At 44.3% G+C, this 25,211-nt stretch overlaps 1 protein-coding gene and 1 long non-coding RNA gene across 4 annotated transcripts in view; one reads left to right on the top strand and one right to left on the bottom strand.

The window, feature by feature from the left end:
- The window catches only part of AHNAK2 (AHNAK nucleoprotein 2), a 69,016-nt gene that overhangs the window by 7,171 nt on the left and 36,634 nt on the right, over positions 1–25,211 (top strand). The window lies entirely within an intron of this gene.
- LOC122460847 lies at positions 5,427–7,317 on the bottom strand. Its single transcript, XR_006282406.1, has 2 exons — positions 7,105–7,317; positions 5,427–5,667 (listed from the first exon to the last, which is right to left on the bottom strand). It is a non-coding gene; the product is annotated as an uncharacterized LOC122460847 (long non-coding RNA).

Below are 25,211 nucleotides of genomic sequence, written 5' to 3'. Positions count from 1 at the left end.
ACCAGCACTCCTGTGGGGGGGGGGGGGGGAGAATACAAGTAAATTCAGGTGCTTTAACACACCAACTGACAGCTTTATTGGTGCTTTAAAGCACAGCCTCAGAGTAGGTTGGATAGAGAACTGCAAAGCCCCAGTGAGTGCTCCCAGAGATACACACAATGTGTCAGATTCTCCCCTGCCCTGCACCTTGCAGGGTACTTTACCTGCTGCAAAGTGAGTGCAAAACAGGTGCCACCAAATCAATCAAAATTTGACTCCCCCACCTTTTTCTCTTTTAAAAATGTATATTAGTGAACAAACACCATTCCTTCCAAAACTGGGCTACAAATGGCTGTAACAGCCCAGCACCTGGGCTGGCTGACATGCCAACAACAAGCAGGCTGTGCTGACTCTGTTCTTCTGAGATTAGCAGTGATCAGATTTTGATGCACTTGCTTGCTTGGAGACACACATGAGTCTAGTCAGTTTCAAGCACACCAGGCTCACAGAGAAGGGAACCTAGGCATCATGAGTTCGTAGTGGGAGAGCCTGCCTATGTACTAATTATACTACCTACCTCTGACCTAGTGCTCTTCATCATCCGATCTCAAAGAGCTTCACAAAATTAGGTCAGTATCATATTTTACAGATAGGTAAACTGAGGCACAGAGCAGGCACATAACTTACCCAAGGTTACTGTTCAGGCTAGGGGCAGAGCCAGGACTAGAATTCAGGTCTGCTGACTCCCACCCCAGTGCTCTGTCCACTGAGCCAGGACTGTAGCCCTATTTCTGAAGGAAGGACTAATAAAGACTCTTCAAAGGGTTAAAAATCTAAGATAGAAAATGTCCCTGTGAGGAAGGAGGAGTCAAATCTGGGGTCTAGTAAGCTTGTTATTGTTTACAGAAGAGCAATAGTCAGATTGCTTATAGTCTTATTCCGATTACATCTTTCTACTGATTATTTATATTATGATGGCACCTCTCAGAACCCCAAACAAGGATCAAGGCCTTCATGCTGTTAGATGCTGTACAGACATATAACAAGACAGTGTCTGCCCCACAGAACTTACCATTCAAGTATCAGAAAGGTGGATAAAACAGACAAATGGGTGGTGGAGGAGAGGGTGATTATATATATATATATATACATAAAAGCAAATAGAGGTTTAGCAGAAAAAAATCTTTTCTGGAGGTGTTGGGTTTGTTTTACTATCTGTGGGGCTTCCAAGAACGCTCAGTGATTTCTAATCATCATTGGCCCCTGCTGCTTGGGGGAAAGCGACAGCTTCACTTATTCAGTAAATCCCTTAGTGCAAGTTTTTCCTCTCAGAGCCACACAGTAGAAGTTAGGTTTCAGAGTAGCAGCCGTGTTAGTCTGTATTCGCAAAAAGAAAAGGAGTACTTGTGGCACCTTAGAGACTAACAAATTGTTAGTCTCTAAGGTGCCACAAGTACTCCTTTTCTTTTTACAGTAGAAGTTAGCATCAGTGTTCTGATCCTGCTACACGGGGGGCTGTCATATAGAAGAGCAGAATGTCAGACCCGAGGGCTACCTTTGCAGCACTGACTTCTCTGTTCAAGAGAAATCAGGAGTGCAGGATTTTTGTAAAGAAAGCATTTTACGTGATCTGCAGCTTTCCGTGTCAAGTGTTTTTGTCAACACCAGCAAAAAGGTGGGGGTCATAAAATGCCTGTTACCTGCATCTTCCCTTTTAACTACTGACCAGCTCCTCTGAAATAGCCTTTTGCCAGAGCTACAGGCAATGAAGTTACAGCAGCAGCACCACCAAACCTGCCTGTCCAGCATTTCTTGATTCTTATAGTGACTGGCAATAACAGTGAAATGGCATTTGCCCTGAAAGGAAAAAAGGAAGGCAAGTAATAGAATACCCTAGCTGATGATCACCCAGATATCCAGGCTTACCCAGACAGGAATATATTGGGGATCTTGTACGGCGCTGAAGAAGCAATAGATACCAACACGTCTCAATAGAAATACACATCTGTAGCTCCTGGGAAGGCTGTGAGAGTGACCCCCTAGACAGATACTGTGTCGTATGCTGTATTTTAAAGGGGATGTGAAATTAACACTGATCGGATCATCAGTTTTTAAGGAGAACTCCTCACTGAGGTCAATGCCAGTGCCCCACTGCTGTGGCCCACCTCCCCTGCCAGCACAACACAAATGCATTGAAGATTTTTTATGATTGTATATAATAAATCCTAGGGCATAGTTACCAAATCTTGATCCAATAGGATTTGAAAGAAAGGGAGCTAGATCAATCATATCATAGAATATCAGGGCTGGAAGGGACCTCAGGAGGTCCTCTAGTCCAGCCCCCTGCTCAAAGCAGGACCAATCCCCAACTAAATCATCCCAGCCAGGGCTTTGTTAAGCCTGAGCTTAAAAATCTCTAAGGAAGGAGATTCCACCACCTCCCTAGGTAACCCATTCCAGTGCTTCACCACCCTCTTAGTGAAGGTTATCTTTTATCATTGTTATTATTACTGTCACACCGAGGGGCCCTCATTATATTCCAGGACTCCAGCGTATTAGGCGCTGCACAAACTCATCAAATCTCCACAAGAATGTTTTAATAGTAATGGAGACAGTGTGGTCAGCTGGACTGAGCACTATACTAGGACTCAGAATACCCAGGTTCTATACCTGGCTCTACTACTGGCTAACCTTTGGCAAGATATGCCCGTGCCTCAGTTTCCCCATCTCTAAAATAGGGATAATGATACTAACCTCCTTTGTAAAGTGCTTTGTGATCTATTCAGGAAAAGTACTATATAACAGTTAGGTATTCATTATTATTTGAGTAAATACATTGTTTTCAGTTTTTTATATAATTAGAGGACTCTTTCTATAGCTGGAAAAGAGATGGTTTCCTAGCTCTCTATTAGGGCTGGATTCAATAAAAATGCTAGCTGACTTCCTTGCCAGTGTTGGAAATAATTGTGTTCTCAAGGCTTGGTTGGTACAGTTTCTGTTGACAAAGGGAGAGCGCGGAAGACATGGAAGAGTGAATATGAAGCATTTCCTTTCCCCAGTGAGCTGAGGGAGAAAGTGTGGTCCTTTGGAGCTAGCCATGAGCTCCAACACAGCTGGCTCTGCCACTGATTTCTTGCTAGTCACTTCACTACGCTGCCTCAGTTTCCATCACTGTGAAATAGAGATAGTGATACTTATCTTCCTTTGTAAAGCCCTTTGAGAGCTATGAATGAAAAGTGCCCTATAAGATCTAAGGAACAATAATAATAATAGTGATGTTAGGTTAGTTGCTTGCACTTTTCTCTCCAGGAGGGAACAAGAGTGTGTTTTGCGGACCACCTGTCACCCATTCACAAGTGGACCACCTCTACCCCCTTTTTGATTGCACAGACTATCTCCCCTCCTAGACCTGACTATATGGCATCCCTCCATCAACCATAGCAGTTGTTGATGTGGATAAATAAACAGCATTAGGATATTGAGCTATTTTTAATTGTTATGCTGGTAGCTTCAGTACCTGAAGGTGCTTTCAGATTCTTGTTCACAGCATGGAGCCTGCTAGGCTGGTACTTTTTCAGACATTTAATGAAAAGCCTGAGCATCTGTAGAAGCAGCTGAAAGCGGAGAGATTGGGCCAGCATCCTATGACCTATCAGCTCTCCACAGACCACCAGTAAGTGCTCCAGAGTCCTGTAGTGAGCGACAGTCCACAATTCGATAAACCACTGCCTTATAGCTATTGGTGTTTGGTCTTTATTTTGTACCTGACTCAGATGCCTCATGTTAGTTGCCCTATAAATAGGGCCCTACCAAATTCTTGGCCGTGAAAAACGTGTCACAGACTGAAATCTGGCGTCCCCCGTGAAATCTGCTATTGTAGGGGTGGCCACAGTATTACCACCCTTACTTTTGTGCTGCCTTCAGAGGTGGGCAGCTGGACAGTGGTGGCTGCTGGCCAGGCACTGAGCCCAGAAAGCAGTGCTGCCACCAGAAGTATGGTATTGCCACTCTTACTTCTGTACTGCTGCTGGTGGTAGTGCTGCCTTCAGAGCTGAGTGCCTGGCCAACAGCTGCCACTCTCCAGCCGCCCAGCTCTGAAGGCAGTGCTGAAGTAAGGGTGGCAATACCGCGAAGCCTCCTACACTACCCAAGGATAGCCTTGCAACCCCCCAGTCTCTTTTGGGTTGGGACCCCCACAGTTACAATACTATAAAATTTAAGTTTTTAAATTTAAGTTTATCTGAAACCATGAGATTCAAGATTTTTAAAAATGCTATTTTTTAAATGGACAGTGAATTTGGTAGGACCCTACCTATAAATGAATTCAATTAAGAGTTAAGGAACAAAGTACTTTAACTTTGAATTTTTGTGAAAATATTTAACAGATTCAAAAGCTAGCCTTAAACAAATTCAGTAGTTATTACTGGGTACAGGATGGAAATGATCATGTAGCTTCCCCTTAGTATTTAACGTGTCATAATATCAGTTCCACAGGAGTCCAGTGAAGCTTTGCTCGACAGAATGAAATCTGGGTAGTGGAGGATTTGGTCCTATGTAATTAAATGATCAGCAGCTACCATAGAAGTCCCATGAAATGTACATTTCAAATTCTAGCACTACCCTGTATCCCAGCCATTTATCTTGTGTTCACTAGTAAAAAAAAACAGACACTTCCAAATGTCTACAGGGAAGTCAATGGCCATTTGGTATCAGACTTTGTTGGAATCTCTCTCAACAGAGCTATACATGGAGCTCAGATCATTTTCCACCAAATGATGAGACCCTTTGTTTTGATAACGGAAACATTCTGGACAAAGAGGCAGCATGCAGGCAGGGGTCAGATATCTAATGTCAATAGAAAATATTGATTTTTTCTATAGACAATAATACCTCACCCTGACATTTATATAGCCTGGAAGAAAAGGAAAGGAGGACTTGTGGCACCTTAGAGACTAACAAATTTATTTGAGCATAAGCTTTCATGAGCTACAGCTCACTTCATTGGATGCATTCACTGAACTGTGACGCAGGGCACCAGGGTTCTGTCCCTGACTCTACCGCTGAGCTGCTGTGTTGAGCAAGTCACATCAGCTCCGTTTCCTCTCCTGCGTGTGCCTCGTCCATTTCGATGGTAAGCTCTTTGGGAGCAGAGGCTGTCTTTCACTTTGTGTTTGCACAGCGCCTAGCACAATGGGACTCTGATCTTGGTAGAGGTTTCTCGATGCTACCAAAATACAAATAATAATAATAATAGAAACTGAGAAAATTAAAACCATTGGCTTAAGTGTCATTGAATCAGATAAAAGGATTTTGAGTGAGCAGGCTGTGAATGCCTTGGGGCCTAATCCCAATCGGCCATTGATTTCAAAAGGCTTTGGATCCATCCCGTAATGCCTGGTGAGAGCTCCCAGTACTGCTCCCTGCACAAATAAGACAACTTTCTAGGATTCATTTTAGACAGAGGCTCTGTTTGGATCACTGTAGGTTAAAGTCAACTCAGCCACACAGTTCCCCATTTCCTAATGTTTTCCACTCTCAGTATTCTTTTTAATGTTGGGGATCCTGTGCCAAAAAAGGTGTTTCCTCCCACAGTCTCCTCAGATTGTTTTATAATTCCATTTTGCAGCCCCCAGAGAGTAAAGGTTAGTCATAAGAATGCTTTTGGCTATCAGATTCATGTGTGGTTCGCTATAGCAACAAACAAAAGCATTAGTCAGAAACTGGCAGGGAGCTATAAACACATATTTTTAGAGATATTACCCAGAGTTTGCTTAATTTATGTGGTACTCCGTTGCCACACAACAGCACCCTTGTGGGGCTGTTTATGCTTTTTGAGTAAAAACCTTAAAGAAAATTTGCAAAAACATTCTACAGTGAAAATAAAGGGGTTTTAATTGATGCTGTAATTTAAAGATCACAGGCCAAATTCTGCCATTATACCCATGTAAATTCAACCCTGTTATACTAAAATCAGTGGAGTTGGTCTGAATTTACACCATAGTACCAGAATATGGTCCTAGACACATTAAACGAGAGAGGCATAATGAGTTAAATTAATCCTACTTCTTTGCTGTATTCTCCTCCCTAATTTGACTGCAGCCGGATTAGGTATAAAGGAAAGTGGTTTGCAATCTGTGGTTTAATCTCACTGCAGACATGCTTGGAAAAGAGCATCTTCAGCCTTGCGGTGAGAAGCGAAGAATGATGAGCTGCAGGGGCAGCATGACTTAGCAGAGACTGTCTCTCTGGTCATGCTGCAGCCCAACCATTTATCTTCTCTTTAGCTCCACTACTTCTGGAATCTAAACCTTTACCTTTTTCTGACAGCTTCACTTAATAAGAAACACATGCATGTCAAATGTATCTTCCAGCATCCTTGGGCTGGAACTGTTCAGCAGGGAGATTCGCATGTTAACTAGAAGCCAGATGGGTACATTTTCAAATGGCTCCCTTCCTACAAGTGGTTGCACAAGTGTGCATGCATCTACATGGGGAAAACATCTCTGCATGGAATTTCAACAGCTTAACAGCTACCGGTTCCCTTTTGTTAGAATTTGCACTTATAAAACTCATTGAGCCCGCTTGCACCTGCAGTAGACTATTCAAAGTGTGCGCACAGATGTTAACGTTTTTCAAGCATGTGTGTAGGTGTTGTACATGTATATGTACAACATGCATTGCACACACACATGAAGGCTGTAGGAAGGCCCACTGGAAAGTTTACTTCTAAGTAAGGTGACCATATTTCCCTATGCTGAATACAGGACAAAGGGTAAAATTACTCATATTTAAGTGAGTTCAATGGCAAACGATCAGAACTATGAAGTACAAACGTTCAAATTAACATCAAGTTGACTGAGCCCCCATTAAAAAGAAATACCGCGTAGCTGGATTCTTTTTATTTACCTTCTTATCTTTAAGGATTTAGGGTTCACACAGGGACACACAAATTCCTATTCCTCCCCCCCACACACACACACACAGACAGGGAGAGGGGTGTGTGTGTGTGTGACACCTCTCTCATACAGGTGGGGGAGTATGACCAACTGACCCGACCCTCCCTGCCCGGCGATCTCTGCCCTCATACCTGGCTGGGACCCAGGACAGACCCACCTCTCCCAGTACCTGGTGCTGCATCTTCCTGAGGCAACATGTGGGGGGTGGGGAGTATGCAAGGTCACATGCTCCCCCTCCCCAGATTTCTGCTAGGGTTCGCAGCAGAATGTGGCCAGCAGCAGCCTTTCGGCACTGTGCAGGAGGGAAAGGACGTGAGCTACTTCCAGCTGCAAGGGAAGACAGTGAGGTGCTGGGGGAGAAGATGACCTGGCCTGTGTCTTTGCAGAGCTTATCTCTTCTGCACACCCCACCCCCATCCCCACCCCATGGCTGGAAGCAGCTTATCCCTTCCTGCCCGCACACTTGCACAGTGTCAAAAGGCAGCCAACACCTCCAGGATGCTGCTGGCCACCGACATAACCCAACTGCTTCCTGTCTCCCAGCTACAGCGTGGGCAGGAAGGGGTTAAGCACTAAGGATGCATTGTGCATCAGGGAACCTGATTGCGGGGTCTTCAATGAACCCAGACAGAGAGCTGGCTCAGCAGTGGAGGGTGTCTAGGAGACAGAGCAGGCCCCTCCCCCCGCTCTCTGGGGGCAGGACCCATGGTGGGGGAGTGGCATGAGGGGGTTAAGAGGGCCCAGGAGGCTGTTGTGGAGCCTGCAGGTTCAGGGCATGAACAGGCTGGAAATCCCCACCCCACCCCCCTAGAGCTTATCTGAGGGGTAGAGAGGCTTCCTCATGTCAGCTCTGTGCGGGGTTTTGGCACATGCAGGGCTTGGGTCCTCCTGGCCAGCCCAGCCAGAAAAGAAGGAGGGAAAGAAGGAGCCTGCTGGCCAGGCTGTTGGTGAACTGAGTGCTCTGACCAGGGGCTGGTGCTCCTGAGAGCACTGGGAGCGGGACATGCCCTACCAATGTGGATATGGAGGAGCAGCAGGACTGGGGGGTGAAGGGGCAAAGCAGGGAGAGGACAGCGAGAGGGGGAGCATGTAAGGGGTGGATGAGTGGGCAGCAGAGACAACATGTAACTGGTTTCTGCCTGGCACATGCCCACACTCACCGGCCACTGCAGCTCACACTGCGCAGCAAGTGCCGGCCAGAAACAGGACGGGGGGGGGGGGAGGGGGAAAAAGCCCTGCTGGCCAAGAGCTGGCACGCAGCAGGGGCTGCGCTGATGACCAGCAGAGGAGTGTCTGGCCCCATGCACTGCATCTTCGCCCCACCACAGCTTTGCAAACCCACCCGCATCGTTGGCCACTAGACCCCCACCCCCACCCCTGCAATCACTGCTGGTGGCAGGGCGTCTGGCAAGCGGGGATCTGGTCAGCAGCAAGACCCACCAGTACTGATTGGGGGCGGAGGGGAGGAGACAGAAAATATGGGACAATTTGCCTGTTTTTAAGAAAAAGTCAGAACGCCTGCAGGAGGGCTTAAATATGGGACTGTCCCTTTAAAAACGGGACATCTGGTCACACTACTTCTAAGACTCCAGCCATGCAGAATAGAGAATCTGCCAAGTAATCATGGTCAAAAACAAGTTTCAGAAGTAATTAACTCTTTTCTCAAACTGAATCCACTAAAATGCATCACAAGTCAGTGCTGACAGATCAGTGTGGTCTGAGCGCAGGAATGAGGATCAGGAAATCCTGAGTGCTAGTCCCAGCTCTGTTCTCATTCCTTGAGAAAGTCATTTATTGTGTGTAGAGCACTTGAAAATCTGCCCCCTTTGATTCGATATTCGAGTGCTGAGCACTTGCCACTTTTACTTAAGGCAGTGAGAGTTCAGCTTTTCTGAATATCAGGCCACTACTATCTCAGTCTCAGTTTTCCCATAAGTAAAATGGGCATATAACATAGTCAGATGATGATTAGGTAATGTTTCAAATGTGCTTTAAAGATGAAGGGCCAAATTTTATTCTCAGTGACATTTACATAAATCTGGAGTGACACTTGAATCTGGCCCAAAGCATACAATATACAACAAAATATTTTAATTATTGGTAGAAATGTTAAAATGCTATTAAAATTACAGTTGAAGTAGGAATCCTAAAATTGCTGCGTCTAAAAATGCAACAAGGGTTCAAATTTCAGATAATTTTTTCCTCCCTTATGAAAAGCAGATTGGACAATATCAAGCTAAGTGGTGCAATCATTTTTGTTAGTTTTTGTTGTTGTTTTATTGACCGGGAGCCTAGTCTTGTAAACACTTGCTACTGGGCCTAGTGCTTAATATTGGATGTAGTCCCATGGAAATCAATGAGGCTTTTCACTGTACAGAGCATTATGCCTGACAGTAAATGCATGTAGGATCAGGCCCTCATTTTACCAAGCATTTTTAACCTGTTTCTTTTCTTGATTTTATTATTTCCATAATATCTAATGCCCAATGTTTTGTATTGTTTTTTTAAACAAATGGAACTGAGAAGAGATGCATTGATTCTTATCTGCTGACCCTGGCCAGGAAGCCTGGAACCTTTGGCTCACTAGAATTTAGCGCCAGTTGTGTCATCCTAAAGGCAGGATAGCAGTTTCTGTAGGATTAAGTACAGTCTGCCTTTGCAGTCCTAAGAATAAAAGAAAATAGAAACATAGGACTGAAAGGGATCTCTTCAGTCACTAAGTCCAATCTCCTGCTATCGCAGGCAACCCTTTCATATAACACCTGTCACAAACTTATCAGGCTCCATACTAAAACCAGTTAGGTTTCTTGCCCCCACTACTTCTATTAGGAGGCTATTCCAGAATTATGCGCCTCTGATAAGAAACCTTCTAATTTCCAGCCTAAATTTACTCATGGGAAGTTTATATCCATTTGTTCTTGTGCCAACATAGTCTGTTAGCTTACATAGCTCTTCTTCCTCTCTGGTGTTTAATCCCCTATGATAGAGAGCAATCAGCTCCCCTCTCAAGCATTGTTTTGCAAGAGTGAACAAGCCAAACTTTGTCCCTTCTCAGAAGACGGGCCCTCTATCCCTCTGCTCATCCTAGTAGCTGGGCTCTGTTCCAGTTTGAATTCATCTTGCTTGAACATGGGTGACTAGAATCCTACCCAGTATTCCAGTTGAGATTTTATAACCAGTGCCTTGTAAAATGGTATCAGTACCTCCCTATCTCCACTGGAAATACCTCACTATCATTCTCTTCCTCATCCCCACTCAGAGACTGCTCCTCCTCTACTTCCTTAAGGGAGCAGCTCAAGGCTGACTTCTGGATGGACTGTTTTTCCCCTCCATCAGTTGCAGGTTGAGAACAGAGGAGCAATGCTGGTGACAGGAGGGTGTCAGACCTCTTGCCATCACTGTGCAGGCTGGCAGCGAGGACCTCTAGTGCATGTTGCTGCTCCTTTGTGAGGGACCAGCATGTGCCTCGCTTTAAAAAGGAGCTGTTCACTGCAGTTAATGAACAGGAAGCTGGGGTCGTGGCTATGTTCGCATGCTTGCCAATCATGCCTCCTTGAAACCAGGGACTAAGGCAGGGTGGAAGAAGGCATAAGTTAAAGTAGGCCACCCTCTCCTATAACCTACACCTTACAGTTCCTTGGTGAGTATATTACCCACTCTTCCACTCAAAGGACCTGATTTTCCACTGCCTTGCGGTGAAGTGTAGTCATTACAACTGTGTACAGTGGGTGTAAATCTGTTTTGAACTGGGGTAAATGACTACATAAAGTGCAAGGTAGTGGAAACTCCAGCCCACACACTGTTAAATAGGAGTCTAAAGGAGTCTGAGTCTAAGTGGGTCAGATTCTCCTTTCACTTACATTGGTGTGACTCCATTGACTTCAGTGGAGTCAATCTTGATTTACAATGAGATCAGAATCAGGACAAGGAGTCTAATTTACAGTCCTGGTTGAGCTCCCCCTGCTCACCAGGAGGTTGTGTTTGGGTCCCAACACACCAGCCCCCTGTTCTTTAAGCTGCCTGAGGGCTTGTCTACACTTAAAAGACTACAGGGGCACAGCTCCACTGCTGTAGTACTTCAGTGTAGACACTATGAACTCCAACAGGAGGGGTTCTCCTATCGATGTAGGTAACCCACCTCACTGAGAGGTGGTAGCTAGGTCAATGGAAAAATTCTTCCTGTCTAAACCATGTTGTTCAGGGCACACCCTGAGCAACATAGCTGGGTTGACCTAACTTTTTAGTGTAGACCAGGCCTGAGGCTGGTAGGCTCCAGCACTGTCTCTTTCTTTGACTTTTCTAACACACTCCCTGGGTGCAGGCTCTCTGTCTGTTACCCCTTCAAGGAAATTGGGCCACACAGTCCAGCTGTCCTAGGCTCTCAGGGTGAGTGCTGAGCCCCAGAAGACTCCATAGTGTCTTACACACACTCTCTCCCAGAGCACCAAACCTTGTGGATGTGCTAGTTTACCATTTAACTCGTCAGGGACATGCGATAATTGTTCTTATGTTCACATAACCCAACAGGTTTGCAAAAAGGGAATCTAAAACAATTACTCTTTACATTAGATAGCAGAAAAAAGATGCAGATTCACGCAAACTGAGAAATGTCCACACATATTTCCATGCCTCAGTTTCCTTACCACTTTGGAGAGTTCATTGGGATTAAGGCAGAGTTCTCTAGAGAGTGTCCAGATACCCACTCCTGCAGCTCATGGCTTCTCTGAATCATGGAGTCTCCCTCTCCTTCTTTTCCGAATCAGTTTCCTTTGGTCTTGCCCTGGGCTGAATTGATCCCTCAGTCAGAAAAGTCCCTCTGCTACAAAAAAAATGCACCTTTGTTCCACCCTCATAGAATCATAGAATCATAGAATCATAGAATATCAGGGTTGGAAGGGACCCCAGAAGGTCATCTAGTCCAACCCCCTGCTCAAAGCAGGACCAAGTCCCAGTTAAATCATCCCAGCCAGGGCTTTGTCAAGCCCGACCTTAAAAACCTCTAAGGAAGGAGATTCTACCACCTCCCTAGGTAACGCATTCCAGTGTTTCACCACCCTCTTAGTGAAAAAGTTTTTCCTAATATCCAATCTAAACCTCCCCCATTGCAACTTGAGACCATTACTCCTCGTTCTGTCATCTGCTACCATTGAGAACAGTCTAGAGCCATCCTCTTTGAAACCCCCTTTCAGGTAGTTGAAAGCAGCTATCAAATCCCCCCTCATTCTTCTCTTCTGCAGACTAAACAATCCCAGCTCCCTCAGCCTCTCCTCATAAGTCATGTGCTCTAGACCCCTAATCATTTTCGTTGCCCTTCGTTGTACTCTTTCCAATTTATCCACATCCTTCCTGTAGTGTGGGGCCCAAAACTGGACACAGTACTCCAGATGAGGCCTCACCAGTGTCGAATAGAGGGGAACGATCACGTCCCTCGATCTGCTCGCTATGCCCCTACTTATACATCCCAAAATGCCATTGGCCTTCTTGGCAACAAGGGCACACTGCTGACTCATATCCAGCTTCTCGTCCACTGTCACCCCTAGGTCCTTTTCCGCAGAACTGCTGCCGAGCCATTCGGTCCCTAGTCTGTAGCGGTGCATTGGATTCTTCCATCCTAAGTGCAGGACCCTGCACTTATCCTTATTGAACCTCATTAGATTTCTTTTGGCCCAATCCTCCAATTTGTCTAGGTCCTTCTGTATCCTATCCCTCCCCTCCAGCGTATCTACCACTCCTCCCAGTTTAGTATCATCCGCAAATTTGCTGAGAGTGCAATCCACACCATCCTCCAGATCATTTATGAACATATTGAACAAAACGGGCCCCAGGACCGACCCCTGGGGCACTCCACTTGACACCGGCTGCCAACTAGACATGGAGCCATTGATCACTACCCGTTGAGCCCGACAATCTAGCCAGCTTTCTACCCACCTTATAGTGCATTCATCCAGCCCATACTTCCTTAACTTGCTGACAAGAATGCTGTGGGAGACCGTGTCAAAAGCTTTGCTAAAGTCAAGAAACAATACATCCACTGCTTTCCCTTCATCCACAGAACCAGTAATCTCATCATAAAAGGCGATTAGATTAGTCAGGCATGACCTTCCCTTGGTGAATCCATGCTGACTGTTCCTGATCACTTTCCTCTCCTCTAAGTGCTTCAGGATTGATTCTTTGAGGACCTGCTCCATGATTTTTCCAGGGACTGAGGTGAGGCTGACCGGCCTGTAGTTCCCAGGATCCTCCTTCTTCCCTTTTTTAAAGATGGGCACTACATTAGCCTTTTTCCAGTCATCCGGGACTTCCCCCGTTCGCCACGAGTTTTCAAAGATAATGGCCAAGGGCTCTGCAATCACAGCCGCCAATTTCTTCAGCACTCTCGGATGCAATTCGTCCGGCCCCATGGACTTGTGCACGTCCAGCTTTTCTAAATAGTCCCTAACCACCTCTATCTCTACAGAGGGCTGGCCATCTCTTCCCCATTTTGTGTTGCCCAGCACAGCAGTCTGGGAGCTGACCTTGTTAGTGAAAACAGAGGCAAAAAAAGCATTGAGTACATTAGCTTTTTCCACATCCTCTGTCACTAGCTTGCCTCCCTCATTCAGTAAGGGGCCCACACTTTCCTTGGCTTTCTTCTTGTTGCCAACATACCTGAAGAAACCCTTCTTGTTACTCTTGACATCTCTTGCTAGCTGCAGCTCCAGGTGCGATTTGGCCCTCCTGATATCTTTCCTACATGCCCGAGCAATATTTTTATACTCTTCCCTGGTCATATGTCCAACCTTCCACTTCTTGTAAGCTTCTTTTTTATGTTTAAGATCCGCTAGGATTTCACCATTAAGCCAAGCTGGTCGCCTGCCATATTTACTATTCTTTCGACTCATCGGGATGGTTTGTCCCTGTAACCTCAACAGGGATTCCTTGAAATACAGCCAGCTCTCCTGGACTCCCTTCCCTTTCATGTTAGTCCCCCAGGGGATCCTGGCCATCTGTTCCCTGAGGGAGTCAAAGTCTGCTTTCCTGAAGTCCAGGGTCCGTATCCTGCTGCTTACCTTTCTTCCCTGCGTCAGGATCCTGAACTCAACCAACTCATGGTCACTGCCTCCCAGATTCCCATCCACTTTTGCTTCCCCCACTAATTCTACCCGGTTTGTGAGCAGCAGGTCAAGAAAAGCGCTCCCCCTAGTTGGCTCCCCTAGCACTTGCACCAGGAAATTGTCCCCTACGCTTTCCAAAAACTTCCTGGATTGTCTATGCACCGCTGTATTGCTCTCCCAGCAGATATCAGGAAAGTTAAAGTCACCCATGAGAATCAGGGCATGCGATCTAGTAGCTTCCGTGAGTTGCCGGAAGAAAGCCTCATCCACCTCATCCCCCTGGTCCGGTGGTCTATAGCAGACTCCCACCATGACATCACTCTTGTTGCACACACTTCTAAACTTAATCCAGAGACACTCAGGTTTTTCCACAGTTTCATACCGGAGCTCTGAGCAGTCATACTGCTCCCTTACATACAGTGCTACTCCCCCACCTTTTCTGCCCTGCCTGTCCTTCCTGAACAGTTTATAACCATCCATGACTGTACTCCAGTCATGTGAGTTATCCCACCAAGTCTCTGTTATTCCAATCACGTCATAATTCCTTGACATCACCAGGACCTCCAGTTCTCCCTGCTTGTTTCCAAGGCTTTGTGCATTTGTATATAAGCACTTGAGATAACCTGTTGATCGCCCCTCATTCCCAGTATGAGGCAGGAGCCCTCCCCTCACAGACATTCCTGCCTGTGCTTCCTCCCGGTATCCCGCTTTCCCACTTACCTCAGGGCTTTGGTCTCCTTCCCCCGGTGAACCTAGTTTAAAGCCCTCCTCACTAGGTTAGCCAGCCTGCTGGCAAAGATGTTCTTCCCTCTCTTCGTAAGATGGAGCCCGTCTCTGCCCAGCACTCCTCCTTCATGGAACACCATCCCATGGTCAAAGAATCCAAAGCCTTCTCTCCGACACCACCTGCGTAGCCATTCGTTGACCTCCACAATTCGACGGTCCCTACCCAGGCCTTTTCCTTCCACGGGGAGGATGGACGAGAACACCACTTGCGCCTCCAACTCCTTTATCCTTCTTCCCAGAGCCACGTAGTCCGCAGTGATCCGCTCAAGGTCATTCTTGGCAGTGTCATTGGTGCCCACGTGGAGAAGCAGGAAGGGGTAGCGATCCGAGGGCTTGATGAGTCTCGGCAGTCTCTCCGTCACATCACGAATCTTAGCCCCTGGCAAGCAGCAGACTTCTCGGTTTTCCCGGTCAGGGCGGCAGATAGATGACTCAGTCCCCCCTCTTGCCCCAAGCTTACTTTTTTTTTGATTCTGAGAGTGTTTGTGCTTATAAGTAGGGCCCTACCAAATTCACGGCCATAAAAAATGCATCACGGACCATGAAACCTGGTCTCCCCCATAAAATCTGGTCATGTGTACTTTTATCTTATACTATAAATATACCCGATAACAGAGGGTAAAAGTACACAGCATTTCTTAAACTGGGGGTCCTGACCCAAAAGGAGGGATCTCAAGGTTATTGTTGGGGGGGCAGGAGAGGGTCACAATATTGCCACCTTTACTTCTGTACTGCTGCTGGTGGCAGCGCTACTTTCAAAGCTAGGTACCCAGCCTGCAGCTGCTGCTCTCCAGCCGCCCAGCTCTGAAAGCAGCCTTGTAACCCCCCTTTTGGGTCAGGACCCAGTTTGAGAAACGCTGAGTCTTAAGGGCTTTACATGTTTATATTTTGCCATTTTTAAATACAAATTCATGTTTTGTTACAACACCATGAAATTTAAGATTTAAATATCTGAAACTATGAAATTAAAGATTTAAAAAATGCTGTGACTATGACATTTACAAAAATGGACCATGAATTTGATCGGGTCCTATTTACAAGGTCCTACCACTAACCCTGGTTTCTTTGTTTCCCCTTTTCTGCTCCCAACCCAAACTTCCTTCAGAGAAGCTGGAGAAAACTAGTTCTAGTTTCAGCCACCCTGTTGTATTAAGGTGCTTCCATCCGAATGGGAGCCATTCAGGTTAACGACTCTCCATTGTCCCCAGTCTGGGAGAGACATGCCACAGCCCTGGTAGCAGAGGGTGTCATTCAGTAATGTAAAATCAACCAGAATTCATAAATAGTACATAGATTCCCCAAATCATCACAGCTCTTGTATATATTACGTCTGAACACGGCACTACATTTTTTTGTGAAGAAAATGTTAACTATGTAGCTCCAGGAAGAATGCACTCTGAAGTTATTTTAATTCACAAAATATGTTTAACCTTTACATGCAAATAGTCCTCCATGCCAAGCTACATGATAAAAAGACAGCAATGCATTTTGATAAAGATGCCATTATTTTCTACTTAATAGAACTGCTTTGTACAGCTGGAACTATTATACATCAGTGTTACGATTAGTAATGCAAGGCAAGACATGATGTTTTTTAGATTTTTGAAACAACCCCATCCCTTTCAGTTCATTCACCGCCTGCTGGAGCTAGAAAGTACAGTGCAATTATGTTCTCTACTATATGAGACTTAAAAGGAAACCCAAGACCTATCAAGGAGATATTTTTTCATAGCTTTAAAAATTATTTTCACTATTTTTATAATAACCCTTGCGAAACATACAACTGAAGTCTGATTCCTTAACTAAACCATATTTTTCTCCGTTGGGTGTGAACATTGGTTTATTATTTTTGGGTGCCCCAGCTGTGCTGGATTGATGGCACTGACACTGCTTCCAGGGAGCAGGGAGGGAGAGGTGCAGGGTGAATAACATTAAATTATTTACAATACCCACACAATGTTTCACATGGACTTTGCAAAAAACTATAATAAACTGATAAATTAAATTTGTGATCTTCAAGCTCAAGCACTGTCTGTCCCTCTGTAACAGCCATGATCTTATGATCCTAAATGTACTTTCTAATCACTTGAAGATAACTATCTAATTTCCAACAATGTAACTGCAAGTTCAGAAAACAGATTATGATTATTTAACAAATACAAAAAGGTAAGTTTGTCAAACTACGTCCTTGCGTGGTTAGAACATAGTGGGCCAAGTTTACCCCCTGTGTAACTAGGCCAGATTTTCAAAAGAGATCAGCTCTCATTTAGGAACTGAAATAAATGGTCAAGATTTTTCAGGAGAGCTATGTTTTGAGTGCTTTCCTTTTTTGACAATGTGGTGCTTATTTAGGTGCCTAAATACTAGCTGAGGTTTTTTGAAGATTGGTGTCACTTGGGGGTTCTGAGTATTTGCAAATCTGTCTCCCTTCAGGTCAACCCAACCAAACTTCAATTTTGTTTAAGTCAGCAGAATTGCACCAGGGATGAATCTGGATGCATCTAGATTTATCCGTAAATCTGGATTCCCTTTTGTGAACCCAGAGTTTGCAGTTTCCGGAAACTTTCTGAATTTAAAAGTGTTTCCTTCCCTTGAAGCGCATACAAATAAAGCAAGGTGTTCTGTGCCAAATATTATGTTGCTACAGCTTTGGTCTCTTGGCAGAAAAGATTTTTATCTAACTTAAATTTAGGAAACTAATAACTTTGTCAGCGATATAAAATATTTTCCTATAAAAAATTTCTGTTGCATTCCCCCCCACACTCAGACTCTCTCATTATTGCTCTTAAAATTGAGTAATTTAAGTTACAAGTCTTTTCTTTTGTAATGTTTAAGATCAAAACAAGTTGCTTTCCTCAAATAACAAAGCGGTTTCCAAGGGCAGATATTTATGAGTCTTTACAAATGGTTGTACAAAAGCTACAATGTTTTGATTGCATTCCTGTTTTGAAAGGGAATGTTCCTAGATACCACAATGGTGTGCAAAGTATCATCACCTGACTAATGTTCAAATCCAGAGTTATGGGTGGCTGTGATGTAGAGTCCATATGTGCTACATTTGCTTTTATATGCAATATGAATTGATGCTGTCAGTATTATTCCTACTGGACAAATGTCCACGCCTCAGCAATCACCATTAGAACTGGTATTAACTGGTGTGTGTGTGGGGGGGGGTGTTTGGTTGGTTGGGTTTGGTTTTATGGCCATAGAGAGGACAAGAATGAGTTGCATTACCTTGTTGCCTCTCCAGGTCAATGCTGAATCACATTTAAGAGGACCGTGGAAGCTTAAAGCTATGCTCATACGGTACTTGTTCTCTGGTTAGACAGAAAACTGCCACCTCTAGGGCTGCCAATCTAGTACGCTTCAAGCAATACATTCATTTTTTATTTGATCGGTATTTAAATTGGAACTAGGCTGAGCTTTGACATTGAAACAGGAAATCTATTGTAGAAAAAGCTTGGTTCTTTGGCTCAGTGGGTTGGAGATGCACAACAATGCAGTATATACAACTTGCTTAAGCTTGAGGGATCTTATTTCACATTAGATACCCACCTGCCTGCCTTTCTAGAGGAGTAATGCTGAATTCATGGCTATCTAGAAGGCAGTATATTAGGGAATTATTCCACTACATTGTGGAGGAAAGGCAGAGACTCAGTTTTACCTGAATAGACTGTTTTGTGATACAGATCAAGGATTAGCTTAATGAGAATCAGTTTAACAAAAAAAGGCTGCAATTTAATTAACCAAAATAACTAGACAGTCAGTTTTGTGACAAGTTATAACTCCCTTGTAATTCCAAAATTCCCAAGCCTGGTGAGACAGTAAGCTCATACACAAGGTACATAGCCCTGGAGGGCCTGCCTAACATACAAAAATCTCAATAGGGTACTGCCACAGAGTTCCACTCACCATTGGGCACCTCCTTGTGGCCACATCTGGTGATTAACTCCACTCAGGTCCCATATCCCTTTCCTCGCCCCATGTGTGTCTCTCTCTCTCTAGGACTTGGTGTATTCCTTCTTTGTGACTCAGCCCTCCAGCCAGGTCACTATAATCCTCCCTTCCAAGGTATCAAAATCCCATTGGACAACTGTCTCAGGCAGTCTTTGGCTCCACTGCCCAGTCTGTGCCACTTCTCCAGCAGCTGGTAGGGGATCCTAGGCCTGGCCTGCGCTCTGGGTTCCGATCCTATGTCCAGCAACTGCAGTCTGCTTGTGCCCTGACCTTGTTGCTATTATCCCTGGACTCCTTCCTACTTCTCTGCTCTTATCTTCTGGCCCCCACAGGTTTATCAGCCCAAACTCCCTCCTCTCAGGGAATAACTGCAGACTACCTAATACCATAGCCCTGAACACATCTCCCTTCTTCCAGGCAGTGACTGCAGACTACTTCCCTATCACTCCTTTCTGCTGCCAACTTCTGGCTTTATACCAGCCCAGCCTTCACCTGCACAGCTGAGCTTCATCTTCCATCAGTCTTTCAATCCCTGGCTCTCCCTCAGTTGCAGTCAATAAAGTTAATTAACCTTACTTAACCTACTCTGCCTTGTGTGCGATGGATATCCCATCACAGGTATAAATTCCAAGGGCAGAAGGGACCATTGTGATCATCTAGACTGACCTCCTATAGGCCATAAAACTTCCCCAAAATAATTCCTAGAGCAGATCTTTTAGAAGAACCTCCACATCTTGATTTAACAATTGTCAGTGTTGGATAATCCACCATGACCCTTCATAAATTGTTCCAATGATTAATTACTCTCACCATTAAAACTTCATGCCTTATTTCCAGTCTGAATTTGTCTAGCTTCATCTTCCAGCCACTGGATCTTGTTACACTTTTTCTCTGCCAGATTGAAGAGCCCTTTATTAAATATTTGTTCCCCATGTAGGTACTTACAAACTGTTATCAAGTCACCCCTTAATCTTCTCTTTGTTAAACTAACTAGATTGAGCTCCTTGAGTGTCTTACTAAAGGCAGGTTTTCTAATTCTTTAATAATTCTCGTGGCTCTTCTCTAAACCCTTTCCAATTTAACAACTTTCTTCTTGAATTATGGGCACCAGAACTGGACACAGCATTCCAGCAGCAAGCACACAAGTGCCAAATACAGCAGTAAAATACATTCTTCAGTGCTACTTGAGATTCCCTGTTTATGCATCCCAAAATTGCATTAGATCTTTTGGCCATACTGGGAGCTCATGTTCAACTGATTATCCACTACAACTCCCAAATCTTTTTCAGAGTTGCTGTTTCCCAGAATAGAGTCCCCTGTAAGCGTGGGCTACATTTTTTGTTCCCAGATGTATACATTTATATTTAGCTGTATTAAAACGCATATGGTTTGCTTGCACCTAGTTTATTAAGCAATCTAAATTGATTTGAATCAGAGACCTGTCCTTTTCATTATTTACCACTCCCCCAATTTTTGTGTCATTTGCAAACTTTCTTAGTGTTGATTTTATATTTTCTTCTAAGTCATTTATAAAGATCTTAAATAGTGTAGGGCCAAGAACTGATTCCTGCAGGACGCCCACTGTAAACAGACCTGCTCAATGACAATTCTCCATTTATAGTTATATTTTGAGACCCGTCAGTTAGCCAGTATTTAATCCATTTAATGTGTGACATGTTAATTTTATATTGTTCGAGTTGATATAGGCTTGATTTCCTGCAAGAAATGAGCCATCTCCCAGACATGGCCATTAAAAACACAAAAACATTGGGTAGATTGACTCCATCCTACCACTCCCAGCTGTATTCAAACCAATGGAGAAGGGGAAGAACCAGAAGAGACATATTCAAAGACTTACTATGACTGAGTGGTCTTTATGTATCTTGGGATATTACTCCTCATTCATTGGTTATAGCCTCCTGATGGTCCTGCAAACGTGGGGATATTCCCTTAATAAACTTTTGCTGAAGTACTTGTTGCCAAAGGCTACATTACCTCTGGAAAACAATTTTAGTTTTGGGTGTTAGCCTGAAAATGTTCTATTAATAACAGAGATTTCATCCTGGCAAACACAAGAGTTTTGTGGGCCGCACCAAACTGCATTTCCTATAGAGATCAGGAGAGAAAGTGTAATCATGCTGCAGTATTCCTCAGCCAGGTGATGAGGAATGGACGTTCTAGAGGTTGTTTGATGAAACACTTTAACCCAGGACCTGGGAAACTTAATTTTGACAATAAAGAAAAAAAGGGGTTGGAAAAAACTCCTACTAGCATACTGTCCTTGTTTAAAATATGACTCATGCTGAGAAAGCCTGTGTATAGCCCAGCCTGAGAACATTAATTCTCGTGCTCCGAAATATCCTCTAAGTCTGTCAAGTTTATCTTCCAAAATACAGTATAGATGTGCCACTGTGCCAGGAAACAGCTCATTCCTGAGTGAGCGTGTTAAATTCCTGGTTCCCATTGTAAATGATAGTTCTTTTCATGAGCAATATGCCTTGTCTGGGGATTTTATTTGTTAAGAAGACATATCAGTTAAAACATAATCATTAATAAAATCATCCACCCCCCCTTTCCACCCTTGGTTCGTTAGATCTTGTACTTAGAGTAGTGTGAATATCCATCCTGCTTTGACTTCCATGTTTCTATCCCTCACCTTTCACTGATAGTTGGTTAAGCCCAAAGAAAATGTTTTACAAGCTGTACGTTCTTTGGGATAAGAACTGTCTTTTTGTTCTGTTAAAAGCACCTAGCACAAAGGGGTCCTGACTGGATGTCCTAGGTGAATTGGTCATAAATAAATAAATAAATTAAATAATAAAAGATCCTCCAGAGGTCAGTCCAACCCAGTGGTCCCCAAACTGGAGCACAGAGGAATGTCCAAGGGAGTGGCAGGGCCCAGGCCAGCCCCCACAGAGGATGGGACGGGAGAACCACCTAGCCCCGCTCTGCACCCTCCCTGCTCCAGCCCCCACTTTCCGTCTCAAGGTCATTAATAATCACTTCCCCTCCCCCCACTTTTAAAAAAAATCCTATTCTCCAGTCACACAGTACATGGGATGTTCTAGGAAATCTCTACTGAAAATGAGTCTCACAGTTCTTGGCAGATATTTCCAGAGCTTTCCTAGAGATGCATATTACAATATTCGATTAACCTGTCAGCATTCAGTTTCAGGCATACACTTACCACATGAAAGCCAGGTAAGCATACGTGCCTTACAGCTCATTGTAGTTTTATCACGAAAAGCCAATTATTGTTGTTGTTTTTTTCACAAATACATTTTACCTTCAGCAAGTGAATCTAGAAAGATGTTTCCCTAACAGCTGAGATTGCTGATTGTCTCAGGAGGGGCACCTGACCAACCAAGACACCTCCAACCCAAACATGTATCCAAACAGCCTAGAACTTTGGGGAAATTCATACTGGAATGTCATAGGCTCATGCCAGTGCATAGCCACTAGCACCGCTAATGAAAGTGGGAATGACACCCGTGGTAAGCAGGAAGTTCTCCCGGTTTCTCTTTCAAGCAAAATATCCCACTGGGAAGAGGAAATACTAACAGGCAGGCGCTGAATTACCCTGTGGTTGTAGATTGTATTGTTCGTGTTTCTGTGTTCAAACAACATTGTCCTTTAAATAAAAAAGGCTCTCAGCTGAATGGTAGCTAAGATGTTTTAGTATCAGTTGAATCAGATGCACTAATCAGTCATGTCATGGCCCTTCAAGACTGCAGTATCATTAAGTGAATCTACAGGGGTTTTCTTTTATAACAATAGATCTGGAAGCTTATGAAAAAGTGTTGGCTTTTTTACTCTTCAGTGTAGCAATGGGCCATCATTTCATTTGAAACCTGAGCAAAAAGAAAGAGGGCAACCAGGAGGAATATTGGAATATTTTAGGCACCTGATTACAATGAGTACAATAACTATTTTTATGCTGTACATACCATTTGCACAGCACATTTAGCAGATGGACTGGCAAATGCTGACTAGTCCAGCCACATGATGCAATTAGGAAAGAGAAAGTGATTCTGCTTATTGATTCATGAATCTTTATTACAGTAGATTTTGGAAAGTGCAGAAAAGGAACCCAAAGAGCTGAGAGTAGTTTAAATACTGCAGATTCACGCTTTTGCTCAGAAAATGGTAGAGTAGGAGAGATGATGAGGTTGGTCTGTTTCACTATTGTTTTAACATTGGTTTGGTTTGTTTGTGATGCTTTTTAATTAATTAAAAGTTCCAATTTAGGCAACTTTCAATTATGAGAACTTCAGGGAGACCAAACCCAAGAATTCACTAGTTTAGTAGAGGCTGGTGGTTGACTGACTGTCCAAAGCACTGTTGTGATTGGCCACATGAACCTTTTGGAGGATGGCTCAGCTATTCACCAACTCCCCAAAGGACATTCTGCGAGGATCTCACCATTGAAACACAAACAATCCCTAAGCCTATTAAGTTAATGGGGAATAAAGATAAGGGCAGTGGAAGGGAATGCTGGAGGAATGGGTGAAAAGATACAGCTAAGGGGCTGGTGAAGGGCTGAAAGAGAAAAAGTAGCAAATTTGAACTGCCCTTATCACCACTTCCACCACAAAATGCCCTTTCAGCTACAGTTAACCCTCTTACTATTGTACAAACAAAAAGCCCAGATTCAGGACAACCTGCCTATCCAAGAAGGGCTCTTACGCATGTGTTTAAATCCCATTGACAATAGTGAAACTCAAGCACATGCTTAAAGTTCAGCATGGGCACAAGTGTTTTCCTGAATCAGAAGCTAACCTAGGAACTGTTTCATATCCTAAATTTAGATTTCGTCAGAGAAAGTGAATTGAAATTGGCCGTTGGGCCATAAACCGCAGCTGCAAGTGCAACTGGGCTTCTGAGGCTTCTAGAAGGAAGAGTTCACATAGGAAGGACACTTTAAAGAAAGAGAAAATGGGCTGAGAAAAAACAACAAATAGCTCATATACTAAAAATAATGGAGAAAAGGTCTTAAAAACATTTCTTAATTGTTCCTACTTGTGCTTTTAACAGACACTACTCCTCAGAGCGGAGGAATACATTGCACTGATTGCCACAATATCATATTTTGAAAAAGGGTTTTCAAATAAAAAAAATACATAGAATTACAGAATTGTTCACTGACAGCAATCAACCCCTCAAGTGTGTGAGTTAATAGGCACACATCTGGGGTAACTAAAGGCATGGAGCTAAATGCATGTGAGGTGCTTGCACCAGCGTACTACTAATGCACACCTTGAAATGGCTTATCGATACAAGAGCTTGTTTAAAACCTTCAAAGATGCTAATTATGCAGGTCTTCTGTCACAGGCTCTACTCACTGCCAGTGGCACCTCCTGCTGGCAATCCTGGGGATTAGCTCTGGCCAGGCATTGCACCCTGGTAGTGTCTCTCCCACCATCCTCTCACCCTGCAGACCTCTCTCACTCCAGGAACTGCAGCCTCCTCTTCATGATTCGGCTCTTCGGCCAGGTCACCATACGTATTCCCTACTTCCGGGGTATCAGAGTACTTCTTGGCAAATGGGCTCAGGCAGTCTTCCTGCTCACTGCCCTGCTGGTGCCACTTCATCAGCTGCTAGTAAGAGGACCTGGGCCCATCCTCTACTCCGGGGTCTGGCTCAGGGGCTCTCTCATCAGCAGCCAAGGTTTGACCTACCTCATACCTTGCTGCTCTTTCCCCTGAGCCCTGCCTACTTCATAGATTCATAGATACTAAGGTCAGAAGGGACCATTCTGATCATCTAGTCCAACCTCCTGCACAACGCAGGCCACAGAATCTCACCCACCCACTCCTACGAAAAACCTCACCTATGTCTGAGCTATTGAAATCCTCAAATCGTGGTTTAAAGACTTCAAGGAGCAGAGAATCCTCCCTCAAGTGACCCATGCCCCATGCTACAGAGGAAGGCGAAAAACCTCCAGGACCTCTTCCAATCTGCCCTGGAGGAAAATTCCTTCCCGACCCCAAATACGGCAATCAGCTAAACCCTGAGCATATGGGCAAGATTCACCAGCCAGATACTACAGAAAATTCTTTCGTGGGTAACTCAGATCCCATCCATCTAATATCCCATCTCAGGGGATTAGGCCTATTTACCCTGAATAGTTAAAGATCAATTAATTACCAAAATCCCATTATCCCATCATACCATCTCCTCCATAAATTTATCGAGTAGAATCTTAAAGCCAGATAGATCTTTTGCCCCCACTGCTTCCCTTGGAAGGCTATTCCAAAACTTCACTCCTCTGATGGTTTGAAACCTTTATCTAATTTCAAGTCTAAACTTCCTGGTGCCCCGTTTATACCCATTTGTTCTTGTGTCCACATTGGTGCTGAGCTTAAATAATTCCTCTCCCTCTCCTGTATTTATCCCTCTGATATATTTATAGAGAGCAATCATATCTCCTCATAACCT

The sequence above is a fragment of the Dermochelys coriacea genome, chromosome 6 (assembly GCF_009764565.3).
Source record: "Dermochelys coriacea isolate rDerCor1 chromosome 6, rDerCor1.pri.v4, whole genome shotgun sequence".
Classification (NCBI taxonomy): Eukaryota; Metazoa; Chordata; order Testudines; family Dermochelyidae; genus Dermochelys; species Dermochelys coriacea.
The sequence above is the reverse complement of the archived record's forward strand: the minus strand, read 5'-3'. Positions and strand labels throughout refer to the sequence as shown.